This window comes from Pteropus alecto, unplaced genomic scaffold (assembly GCF_000325575.1).
Source record: "Pteropus alecto unplaced genomic scaffold, ASM32557v1 scaffold71, whole genome shotgun sequence".
Classification (NCBI taxonomy): Eukaryota; Metazoa; Chordata; class Mammalia; order Chiroptera; family Pteropodidae; genus Pteropus; species Pteropus alecto.
Genome location: NW_006433024.1, coordinates 4104836 through 4117117, shown reverse-complemented (window position 1 = coordinate 4117117; position 12282 = coordinate 4104836). Strand labels below are relative to the sequence as shown.

The following is a 12282-nucleotide window of genomic DNA, read 5'->3' as shown; positions in this document are numbered from 1 at the left end:
CCACATAAAAAGATAAAGTCTCAGCTTCCATTTGATCTGGGTAAAGCCATTGTACTTTCTAGCAAATGAGAAGTATTTATAAAAGAAAGACGGTATATCCTTCCCCCAAGCTGCTCTTTAAAAGGGTGATCTGAGCTTTAGCAGCCCTCTCGGACCATACATGCTGGCAAGGGCCTCTGCAGAGCAGAGAGCTGGATGGAGCCTGGGTCCCTGCTGACAGGGCCAACTTGACTATTAGGCACAGTGGGCATAGTGCCTTGGTCTATAATACTTTTAGGAGCCTACACATTAAATTTAAATTTAAAAATAAACGGGCTAAGTAAATATAACATATTAAGCTATAATACATAATATTAACATTTATATTGATATATAACACAGTCACAAACATTATACATATGCTTGATGGAGTTGATAAAGGTAAAAGTACCTCAGGACCACAAAAGGTATAACATAGCCCTGCTTTCTGACCATGGAGAATAAACCAGCCCTGCATTTTCTACCTGTTCATTTCATGTGAGAAAGAAGTAAACTTTTATTTTGTGTAAAGTACTGTAATCTGTAGTTCTCTGACACATCCAAGAAACTGAATCTTAGCTAATTAAAGTGGTAAGGCCTACAGGCAGGTATCCACATCAATTTACAAAATGTACAAAATTATAAGACCTAAGCCATGTATGACAAAAATGTCCGATACTGCATATGCACCACCTCTTTTAATTCTGCTAGGCTGGTACCCTTTGCTTCATCTTCCAAAACGGAAAACAAGGAGTACCGCAACTTAAAACCAGGCTGCTTTTAAGCACCAGACTCTGCTCTTTTCTTTAAGGCACAGGAGTTGCCAACAGGAATGTTACAAAATGCATTTTTGTATTTCCTCAAAATGTATATGTTGAAACTCTAACTCTCACTGGGATGAAATTAGGAGCTGGGGCCTTTGAGAGGTAATTGGGTCATGAGGCTAGAGCCCTCACTCTGAGATTAGCGCCCTTATAAAAAGAGCCCCTGGAGTGTGATTCCTCTCTCTTTCTGAATTCCATCACTTAATGATGCAAAGAGAAGACAGCAACAGTCTGCAAACCAGGAGGAATGCTCTCACTAGACACTGGATCTGCCGGTACCTTGATTTTGGACTTGCCAGCCTCCAGAACTGTGGCTTAAGCCACCTAATCTATGTGGCTTTGTTACAGTAGTCCAAGCAGACTAAAACAAAGCAACTCTGTCTCTTTTTATTGCAACTTTTTAGGTCCCAAGGTAACTCTGAGACTGTGAAAGTCGAGCTCAGAGCCCTGGATCTGGGCCACCTATCTGTCATTACTAATGATATCCTTATCGATAAAAAGAGGTTATTACTAATTGCTACACAGGGTGATGTGGAATATATGGACATATATACAAATTGACTTAATATCTGAATTTTATACAAATAAAATGTCAGATATTAAGTCTCTATCACATGATGCCTATTCCCCTCTTTCAGGTCTGTCCTTGAGAATTCCTTTAATATGATGTCAGCTGAGAAAAAGATTACATAAGAAAAATAGTTACATTATTAAGTTTTTAGATCCAATGCGCTTAGGGAGGAAAGTGGACATATAGGAATCACTGTAATGATGAATAGAACCAAACCAACAAAACCTATTTTAAGGATATTACCAAACAAAACCTATTTTAAGGATAAATTCTCAGAAAAATGTAAAATATCTATGTGTACTATATATAATTTACTAAAATTGTATATATTATAATATGTAGTATGTATACTGTATAGTTAGTATTAGGTACACACATGCATATATGCATAAACATACATCCATATCATGTATATACATACAACATATATAGGTTAATTATTATGATGTGAAATCAAGCCTTTTTTTAGATATCAATTTTGAGATGAATGCTTCAGTCTATATATGGGTTAAATCAAGAACAGAGATATGACTATACTGTACTTTGTGCTTCACAGTGCCATCTTCTGACTATCTGTGGAAGTGCAGTTTCAGTAAAAACGTTAGCACTTCTGCTTCCTAAGGAAAATCTGGCTGCTCTTATTACTATTATTATGGTTATTATTATTATTACTATTAGTAGGTCAGCATTAAAAATGGATTGAGTTCAAATAATGAGTCTGCTGCTTTTCACATCTGTAAAACAAAAGGTGACATTATTTAGAGCGTGAGGATGCTATGTGGGTTTCCATACAAACAAGGCATAAAACTATTGTTCACTGGGACCCCTGGCCCACACATCCACATGTGTATATGATACAAGTCCCTTTTTTACACTAGTCTCCATGGATTCCAAACAGCTTCTTTCTTTCTGAGTTAGTTCCCAAATGCCTGACATGGCAAATTTTGGTGTTAACTTTTATTGTCATGAACCTGGAGTTCATGAGTTCAAATTCTACCTCTACCTTGCAGCAATCTTATAACCTTAGATATATTAACCTCTCTAATCTTTAAGGTCGTAATCTATAAAGTACCTTTATGAAGTATGGAAAAGCATTAAATAAACCCACCATAGAGAACTGTGTGGTACAATTCTTATACATAGAAAACAAACAATAACCTTAAACTATTGTTGTAACTTGAAATTTTAAATTATGAGTCCAAGCAGTTGTAATAGCTACCTGGAATCAAACAGGTAGAAAAGCCGCATTTAGAACGCAGGTTAGTTTGATTCCTACCACATGTTCCTAAGCCCCATAGTTAAAATTTGGATGCCATCTGGAGTTATGCACTGTAGCTCACTGGTGTGACATCAGAAGACAACATCCATAAATAAAGACAATATTATAAAAATAAATTACTTCCTTCCACAATAAAAATAAAATAAAATAAACATTATTTTAGTTAAAACTTTAAAGACAGCATCTTCTGTCATCTTTGGTTGTGTGCTTAGAGGATATCTGACAGGTGGTTACATTTTTCTTCCCTTCTCTCACTGAATAAATCTGAACCCACAAATGAGGCTGACACAGACTGACATCTGCTCATTCCAGTGCTCTATGTCTACACTACACACTAGGGGGCGCTGTAGCATAGTGGTTAAGAGCACTACTTACCTACCAGTTTATAACTTTGGACAAGTAATCTAACCCCTGTGTGCCTTAGTTTACACCGTATAAAATAGAGGCAACATCGGTAACAAACTCAGAAATTTATCGTGAGGATTAAACAACCTGCTTTTAAGGTATTATAAAATTGATAATAAATTGTTATTTATTATCATATCGTCATTTGAGTTCTTTCTTTGTTACTCCAGGAGAACTAACTGTTACGCAGAGAGGAAATGAACTATAGCGTTATAGGTGTCATAGTTGTACATTCTGTTTAATACCGAAAATTAATTGAAAACAATTGTTTTTTCGCATCTTGCAAACAAAACTGCCGTTAATGGGAAGAGGTGGGGATGGGGTAAAAGACCAAAACTTTTATTTTTACCAGGCTAAATATTATTCTACTTGGTTTGAAAACTCAGATTTCCTGCCCCAAGTAGAAAACAACAAGCATTTATATAGCTTCATGTTTAGGTCTTGGTTTTAATGAAACCAAGATATAACTTTTTATGATATAACCTGAAGTGATAAATGTGAGGTGGGAGGTGGAGTTAAGTTTTCATTCTTTTTGATGTATCTGTAAGATTTCACCTTGCTGTCAAGTGCTTCCTAAATAAAGTATGCCCCCTGATAAATCCATGTGATACAGTTTTATATCATTTAGTTTATTTGAGCATTTTCTCGGCCTTTTGCAGAAAGGTACATGAGGCAGAGAATTATTTTCATGTAACTTGACTGATAAACACAGCCTGATATATGACAAGATATTACATTTATTTATAAACATGTGAAAATAGGTGTGATTTTTGTCAAAACATCACCAGTTTTTCCAAGCTCCTGGCTTCATCTACAATTTCCATGCTGAGTAAATGACAAAGAGATTAAGGTGTTCTAGATTCTATTGTTCTTAAATATTGCAGCGGTGATTTCCAAGCTTTCATGTACATTAGAAGCATCTGAGTTCCACATTTAAGTGAAAATTATTTGTCTCTTCCTCAGATAATTTAATTCAATATATTTGGGATAAGGACCAGGAAGTTGCCTTTTTAACAAGCACTTCTGGTAATTCTGATTTAGGTACACTGAGGATTATACTTTGAGAGACAATGATCTGAAAACATGTATGTTTTCTATACAGAAGTATTAGAATTAGCTGGCAAATTTTTATATTCAAAATAAAGGCTTCGATTTGGCTGTTCTTAAAAATAATGAATTTCTTTAGCTAATTTATTTTAAGATTTTAGGTAGCCAGTCCTACCTCATGAAAAATAGTTATTTGCCAATGTGGTTTAATTTCAGCATTCTTATTTGTATTATACATTATTATTTTCCTTCAGTATGTATTTGTACAGAGATCAGTTTCTATAGGTAGTGCTATAGTTTCATTCGGAGAGTAATTCTCAGAAATGAGCTAGGATCTGATCACTTTCCACCTGGGAGAATATGGCTAAGCATTTAATGTGTCCAAAATTCAGTCTTTGTAGTGATAAAACATATGTAAATATAATGTATTATAAGGAAACAAGGATTAAGCGACAGAGAGTAAGCATCTAGCATAATTCTAGGGTAATAATCCTCAAAAATATTGGCTGAACCTCTAATTTACATGTTGTCTAAAAGGACTGATTGAAATTAAAATATACATAAAACACTCAAAAGGGATTCAGTATCTTTCAATGTTTTTCTAAACTGTAGTGTCAGAAAAAGAACAGTTTGACCCCATTTTTATGTGAACTTCTTATTTGTAGAATAAGCTCACATTTCACTTTGTGGCATCTGGAAAAAAAAGCTACATGCTCTTAGCAATAAAGCTTCCTCAACCATATCTGCTTCTTGCCAACACGTCACTTCAATTTTTCAGGCATTTTCTTGTTTCTTTTATAATTCAGATCATTTTGTTTTCTTTATCCTGCCCAATACTAAGGGCTTAGTTTACTGCAAGGACCAGCAATGAATAGCTGCAAACATTAGAGAAAAGAAAATTAAAAACAAAACAAAACAAAAAAATATATAAAGGCAAGTACTGGAGAACTTTCCTTTCTACTCCTGCCGTCTCGGTCTAATCACACAGCATCCAAAGAGCCCTGTGTGCTGGGTTTCTCATTTCCCTCTGCCATCTCAGCTCCTTCCCTTCTACCATTCTGTGGAGATCATGACCAGCCTGACCCCACTGTAAGACCACTTATAAAAGTCCAGGACCCTCAACTTGTCAAAAGGCTCGTTGGTGTTTATGCTGTCCTAGTTTAAGATATGTCTCTTTGGTCCTGCCATCTTAAGGTAAACTTGAAAAATGAACCTTCTTTTAAGTCATTAATGTTATATTATGGTCATATAATGTAATAACTATATTTAATGTTTAACCAGGTTAGCAACATCATCTGGAGCTTTTGGATTCAAAATAGGAGCTATGTCAGGTAATACAGATTTTCTTTTCTTTTTTTCTTGAGAATTCTATAGGCGTTTAAATAAGTTCTCCTAACTGATATTGGTTAGGATGATCCAGAATTGACTTTCATATTGGCCTCAAATCATTTGCATGAGCTTGGAGGAAAACATATTGAGTTGTATTTCTCTATACACACTAGCTTATTCAATCCTCTTGACCAATCTATGAGAGAGATACTGTTATCACCTCTTTATTGACGAAAAAAAGGTGACTAAGAAATGTTAATTGACATTTCCACAGTAAGATGAAATCTATGACTGTCTGATCCTAAAAATGTTAGATAAATATAAATTGCTCATAGGCTATGATGAAAGTATAGAGACATATAAACCAAATGAAAAGCAGTGTCGTCAAACATCAAAGTGGGAAGTGAACATATTTAGAAACTCATTTTGGTAAGGTAGTTAAATATGCTGTCATTTGAACAATACCCAACAACAGTTGCAGCATAGACTTAATAGAAGAGAAATATATAACAAATATCTAGGTAGGAACTATATTTATAGGAAATAGTTTCAATGAAAAAGATACCAAAGGCATCAAAAATATCATCTTACAATAGAACTGAGAGATCAACAAGAACCATCATAGGTGTATCTCTTTTGTACAAAGGTGAGAACTCATTAATGACTCTGCTTTGAATATTGAAAATGACCTAGAATCTTTTTTTAGGCCAGCTCGCTCTTCACAAAATAATTGAATACAGGTGAACAAATGATGTTCAACAACTCATTACTATAATTCCCTTTGAGTATACCCTGTTCTATCTTGATTACATGTGGTCAATTAGTTTTAAAATTAGTTTATACTCCACAATAATTAAAATAGTTCCAAATATATTGTATGTACCAACCATACAAATGTGTCTTGATTACAGAAGAGATATATCATAGAGAACAGTCAGATGACAGAACAGAAAGTGAATTGGGGCTACTTCTGTGTTCTCGTTTTGGTTTTTCTCTCTGGCCTTACACAAGTCTCAGTCACTGGAACTCAGCTTTCTCATCTCTGAAATGAAGGGCTTTGGACTAAGACACGACCTTGTATTCACAGCATGTTTCCCAATAAGGGACTCTTTAAAGTATACTCAGAGATTAAAACACTCTAAAGCAACACCAAAAAAGTCAAACATAATTGCAGTGCAGTCACAATCTATGCTATACAATGTTTCCTGGCATTTATGAAAGCATTCTCAGAGCACAGTTTACTTGGTTGACCTTCAGCTTGTATCTGAATGGAATAGTTTACTTTTGCTGTTCTTTGCCTCTTATAATCATGAAGCAAGATTCTTAGATATCCCACTAAAATGTGTCCTCTATCTGATGCAAACTCTATGATCTATGCCTTTTATTTCTCCTTAGCAGCAAATTATACTCAGTCCTATGATCCACTCAATTGACAAATGTCAGCAACACACATTCATACACACAGTAATCTATGGCAAAAATATATATATATTTTCATTTAATAATTAGAATTTCATGGCACAATTATGCGTAGTTTGTGATAAGGTATATACAAACTAGTTGAGACTAGATGATTTCTAAAATTGTTTTCAAAACTGGATTAGTATAAAATCTCTTTTAGATAATGATTCTTAGGACATGTAACACTTGGGCTTCTTTTATATCAATGGTTCTCAAATTGTTCCCAAAAGTAGGAAAAAAATCTTAGTGTTACCTTTTCTTCCTTATATTTTCTAAACGTCTGTACCTTTTGTAGATTGCTAATACATGATGAAATCCATTAACAAGTAGAAAATAACATGGTAGAAACTTTTATATCAACCTTGCCCATGTAGTTTGAAAGTTTCCCTTTTTGTTCATTGACACCTGTCCTCGGGGCTTTAATTTCATATTACAATGTATGCTCTAGAAATGCAATGAAATTTGAAACATATATAAGTAGCTAAATATATACTTTAGCGCTAAATCACCTTCTGTGTGATTAGATTAAATATTGCTGTTTTTATAGCATTCACCAAAGTACACAGCACCATCTAGGAACTTTGCCACCAAAACATTTTTGAAAGAGCCAGCCTAATTACCAGATATTCCTAATTATTTCTCCTGCTTCCTCTCTTCTATGCCAATATTTTCTTTCTTTTGGGTGATGACTGTGATTCTTGTTAATTTTGTGTCATTCCATTGATTTGTATCCAAGTTTTCATTTATTCTCTTATGTCTAGATCAATCACGGATCCAAAGATTTCATGAAAATGGTAATAACAATATAGTAATAGCTGCACAGTCTGATCCCATCGAGTATGGTAAAGTCTTTTCCCAGGTGAACTCCTTCAGTCTTTACCACACCTTCTCAGGTAGTTTCTATGAGTAGAGTCCTATGTTCTACATGGGAAAACTGGACAGAGGTTAAGAAATTTACCTAGCATTACAATAGCTAGGAAGTGATGTACCATATTAAAGTTGATTATAAAATATAATTTCTCTCATTGTCCTTGGAAAGCAGAAGCTCCTTTGGTACTCCTTAATGGGCATTATTCATTCTTTCCTCTATTCACACTTAGAACTTTGTTATAAACGTTTGTTTTTATCTACTTTTGTCTTATATATAATTATTTCTGTACATGACTAGATTATGGGGGCATGCATTTGTAACTATTATTGTATTGCCCTGATGCCTTATGCAATAACTGACTAATTGCAGGCACATGTTTAATACGTGATCATTAACACAGCAAAGATATCTCTAAAGGTTATAAAGACAAATTTAAATGGATTTTTTGGATTTTCTAGAGAAGTAAACTTAGTATTAAACATTATGTTTAATCATGTTACTTAAATGATTTAGCCCTATTTATTAAAGGAATTTTCCTCTATAAGTCAGTCAAAGCTGGCATACACTGCACAAGTAACAAACATGAGAAAATCTCATTTCACAGAACCATATACTGCTCAGCAGTTTTAGTGGTTTTTTACTTCCTGGTCGTTAGGTCATTTTCTTTCTTTGAATTATATAGAGTGTGGCCTAGGGCAACTGTACAGTCAAATCATAAGTGGTTGAGGGGTCCCTTTCATTAGTCATAAAGAAAATTTAAACTATAAAGATAATCCTCCAAGAAGTCAGTTTAAAAAACGTTATTTGAAATAGGCAACTAAGGTCCAGAATTGAAATTTGAAAAGGCTAAATAGTTGCTTGTTAATATCTCTGTAGCTTACAAAGGACATGTTTTTAACTAAATTACATGGAATGGTGTAATTCTTATCATAAAAAAGTATATGCGGGGTCAGATTAAAGTGTGTGTGGCAAAATTCACTTTGTAAAGGCTTCAGAAAATAATCCCATATTATTTCAGATTAATTTGGGGGCGTTAAAGTAAAAATGCCTCTTATATCAAATTTACTTGCTTAAAAATAAAAACTTTTGGTACTTACTGTGTCCTCGTTGTGATTCTCACCTTTTCTTTATCCTATACATCAATTTGATTCTGAGGTTAGATTAAAACACAGAGCAAATAGGAGCCTGAGACATCTTCAATATACAGTACCCTCTAAAATTAGATTCCAAAGTAAACATGTGGTGTGACTGCTGATCAGAGAGCCCAGGGGAGATCTATAAGGTGACTCTTATTGCGAGGTCTATAACCAACCATCTGCTTAAAAGTTCTTGCTTGATGGAAAACCACCAAGAAGTCAGTAGACCTTCACTCTTCCCCTGCCATGCTTTTCTCCCCATTAAGTAATTTAAAACTCAGTAAACCAAAGGCATCAAGGGTAGAATCACAGCATAAAGGAACAGAGGTTCAGTAGCCTAAAGCACAAGGTTTCTCCAGCACTCCATGTGTCCCTTTTCACTGAGAAGTTCTAAAGACTTTTTTCACCCTACTATTCCTTTCAATACCTGTACTACTTCTTTCTGAAGTGAATTGCTGGCTGCCTTGGAATCTCAATTTAATCCTTCTACAGAACAATGCTATTTAAAAAGTACAGTCATTCTACTCTCCAGCTATTAAATAAACCAACACATTTGTTTTCTCTGACCACATTTATTTGTACACAGGTTAAATGTGTTTTTGTACTAACTACATTATTTACAACATTAACTTATATTTTCTGAACTTATATGTGTACTTTCTAAACAAAAGAGAAAATATATTAGGGAATTAAACAGCTCTTTTTTAATTCTATGGGGTTTACCAGTAAAACAGAAAACAATTTTTGACTATTGTTGAAGGTGAACATTCAGTTTTCTTTCAGGACAAGTAAAGTAATTCTGATTACGAGGCATTGATGTTTACTTTGGTGAAAGATATGGAATTTTTGTGCTTCTGCAGCTAAAGTTGGTACAAACAGGTAGGAATGAGGAGCAAACAAAAACAGAAAGCTATTCAAAAATTTGTATTTAAAACTTAGAATTGTTTTAGAGTTTTCATTCCTGTGCGCAGAATACTATAATATAGCAACTTTCTCTAATTGCTCCATTCATTTTAGTGAAAACATTCCTGTGTTCTAAAACAGAACTGAACTTTAGCAAAGTATTAAAGAGCTATGCCCAGAAAAAACAATGTCAAAACAAATACAGATCTACATTCCTCACACTTTGAAAAAAATTTGACAATTTAAGACAAGTGATAAAACCCAAAGACTAGAGGAAAATCTAGCAAGAGCCACATTCTACCAATGCATTCAATTTAATCTAAGCACGTGAAATGCCACTTATTTCACATACAGGACTCACTAAGAAACTAAGTTAATAGAAGTCTTTGGCTAGAAAACCCATCGTCACAGGTGGCCATGGCTGAGCTACACAGTTTTTCTCAGCAGGACAATAAGCGCACCTCTACTGGTGCAACTATTCTTGCAAACCTGTTCAGTTTAGGTTCTAATCTGCACATTAACCATACATCAACAAGAACTCTTAACTGTTGCAAAGAAAATGGCCTTCTGTTAGAGTTCATTAAAACATAATCTCTTCTTGCAAAAATGACATACTGATAGTACCATATTCATTTTTAAATTTGCTCACTGTCACAAGGTCATCTGAGTATATAGTAAAATAAATTACTACAGAGTAATCACAATAACAGGACATGCCACTGATTATGAAAAGTTCAGTTTTAATGAACAAGCCCAGCATGTCCTTTTTGTTGAGTTAGCAAGAAGGCAAATTTAAAGACCTGTCATGGTTTTCACATACAAATGACATTGAAGAAGTTTAATATCTAAAGTAAACTAGGAATGACTAATTCTGGTTTTTGTTGTAATAAATATGATGACTATTTTTTAAGTTATCCTTAAAAAATTAACACTTTCATAAAAGGGAAGATGATTGCTCTTTGTCTTTCTTTGTATTACATAACCAACATTAAAACTTCAGAAGCTAAAGACTGTAGAGCCTTCTGAGTCACTTAGATATAGCATCCTTAAAAAGCAAATGTACTTTTGGAACACTAGAGATTTTTACTGTCTTTAAAAATCACTTTGGTCTAGGTTTTTATTGTTTAAATATTTATTATTATATGTAATGTTGATAGACATCTACTTAAGTGTTCAAACTTTGTTTTCTAGAAGATTCCACATGTAATTATTAAACCACAACACAACAGTTTAGAATAAAGAGCAAGACACTTCAAAGAATAACTGTGATGCACACTATGCATGGAGTTGTTTACAACTAACCACACAAATTAAAATGGAATCTGTAATAGCAGCAAATTATTAAAGTAATGGGTAGCAAAGTGATTTTAAAATCGTCTATATTTTGTGAACTGAAGTGACCAGCATCCCTCAGAGAAAGTAAAAAACAGAACTCATTTTACTTTAGTCAGGGAAAGTCACCTGAGCTTTGTTTGCAAGAAAACACTAAGTTCATCGACTATGTGAGCTAAATCTAACAGTCCTCATACTAAAAGGAAAGTTTGGTTACAAGAGCCTGAAGGAGGATATGCAGGTTAGGAAAGGACTCAAGAATTTTATTGCCTTGTTTTTTTGTTTTTTTGTTTTTTATAGATAGAGTTTTCTTCTACTTTTTAATTTCAGAAGTAGAGATATAACCCTTTATTCCCTTTCATTTTCCATCAGATGCACAATCAGATAATGTTTCCATTCACATAGATTTGAAAAGATCCTCACCCTGTGTGGGTTATTTTATTTTATAGTCGCCAAGGGAAGGAGGTTGTTGCCAATATGATGTTAAGGGCATGCAAAATAAAGTCTCAGTCCTGGGCAATGAAACAGTCCACCCTTGTGTTGCTCTTGTGGAAGAAGAATACAAGCCCATGACCAACTTTGGGACTTGATCAACAGTGGGGAGTCACAAAACTCTTTTCAATCACTGCATTTTAAACCTCCATTTAATAGCTCCTCTGTACTGGGGCTTAAAGTCCTATCTATGGCCAGTGATGGAGTACACAGTACTTAATTGTTTCTGACCTGGGTCTCTGCATCAGCACTCTGAGTGTCTTCTAACTTTTAATCACCTTGTATACTCCTTAATTAGACCTGTTCACAAGACAGCTAAATGAAAATGCCTTCCACTAAACCTGCTCAAGACGTTAAAACAGACCCTTTCACAAAGTCCAGGAACTTTTGTGCAAGTCTTGCCATCTTCCAGGATTTATCATTTTTCCCTTGTTCCCTGTACCTTAAAATGTGACACACTTCGGGGAGGAGGAAGCTCTGTGACTATTAAGACAGCTTCAATGTAAAGACACTGCCTGGTGACAATTCCCTCCTTGTCTCTCTATGTTCTTTATTTTGGTCGGTTACTGAGTGTTATCTTTTGCTTTTACTAGTGCTGGAAGGAAAGAACATGC

General features: G+C 34.4%; 1 protein-coding gene across 3 annotated transcripts in view; it reads right to left on the bottom strand.

The window, feature by feature from the left end:
- LUZP2 (leucine zipper protein 2) overlaps positions 1–12282 on the bottom strand; it is a 391941-nt gene that overhangs the window by 378799 nt on the left and 860 nt on the right. The window lies entirely within an intron of this gene.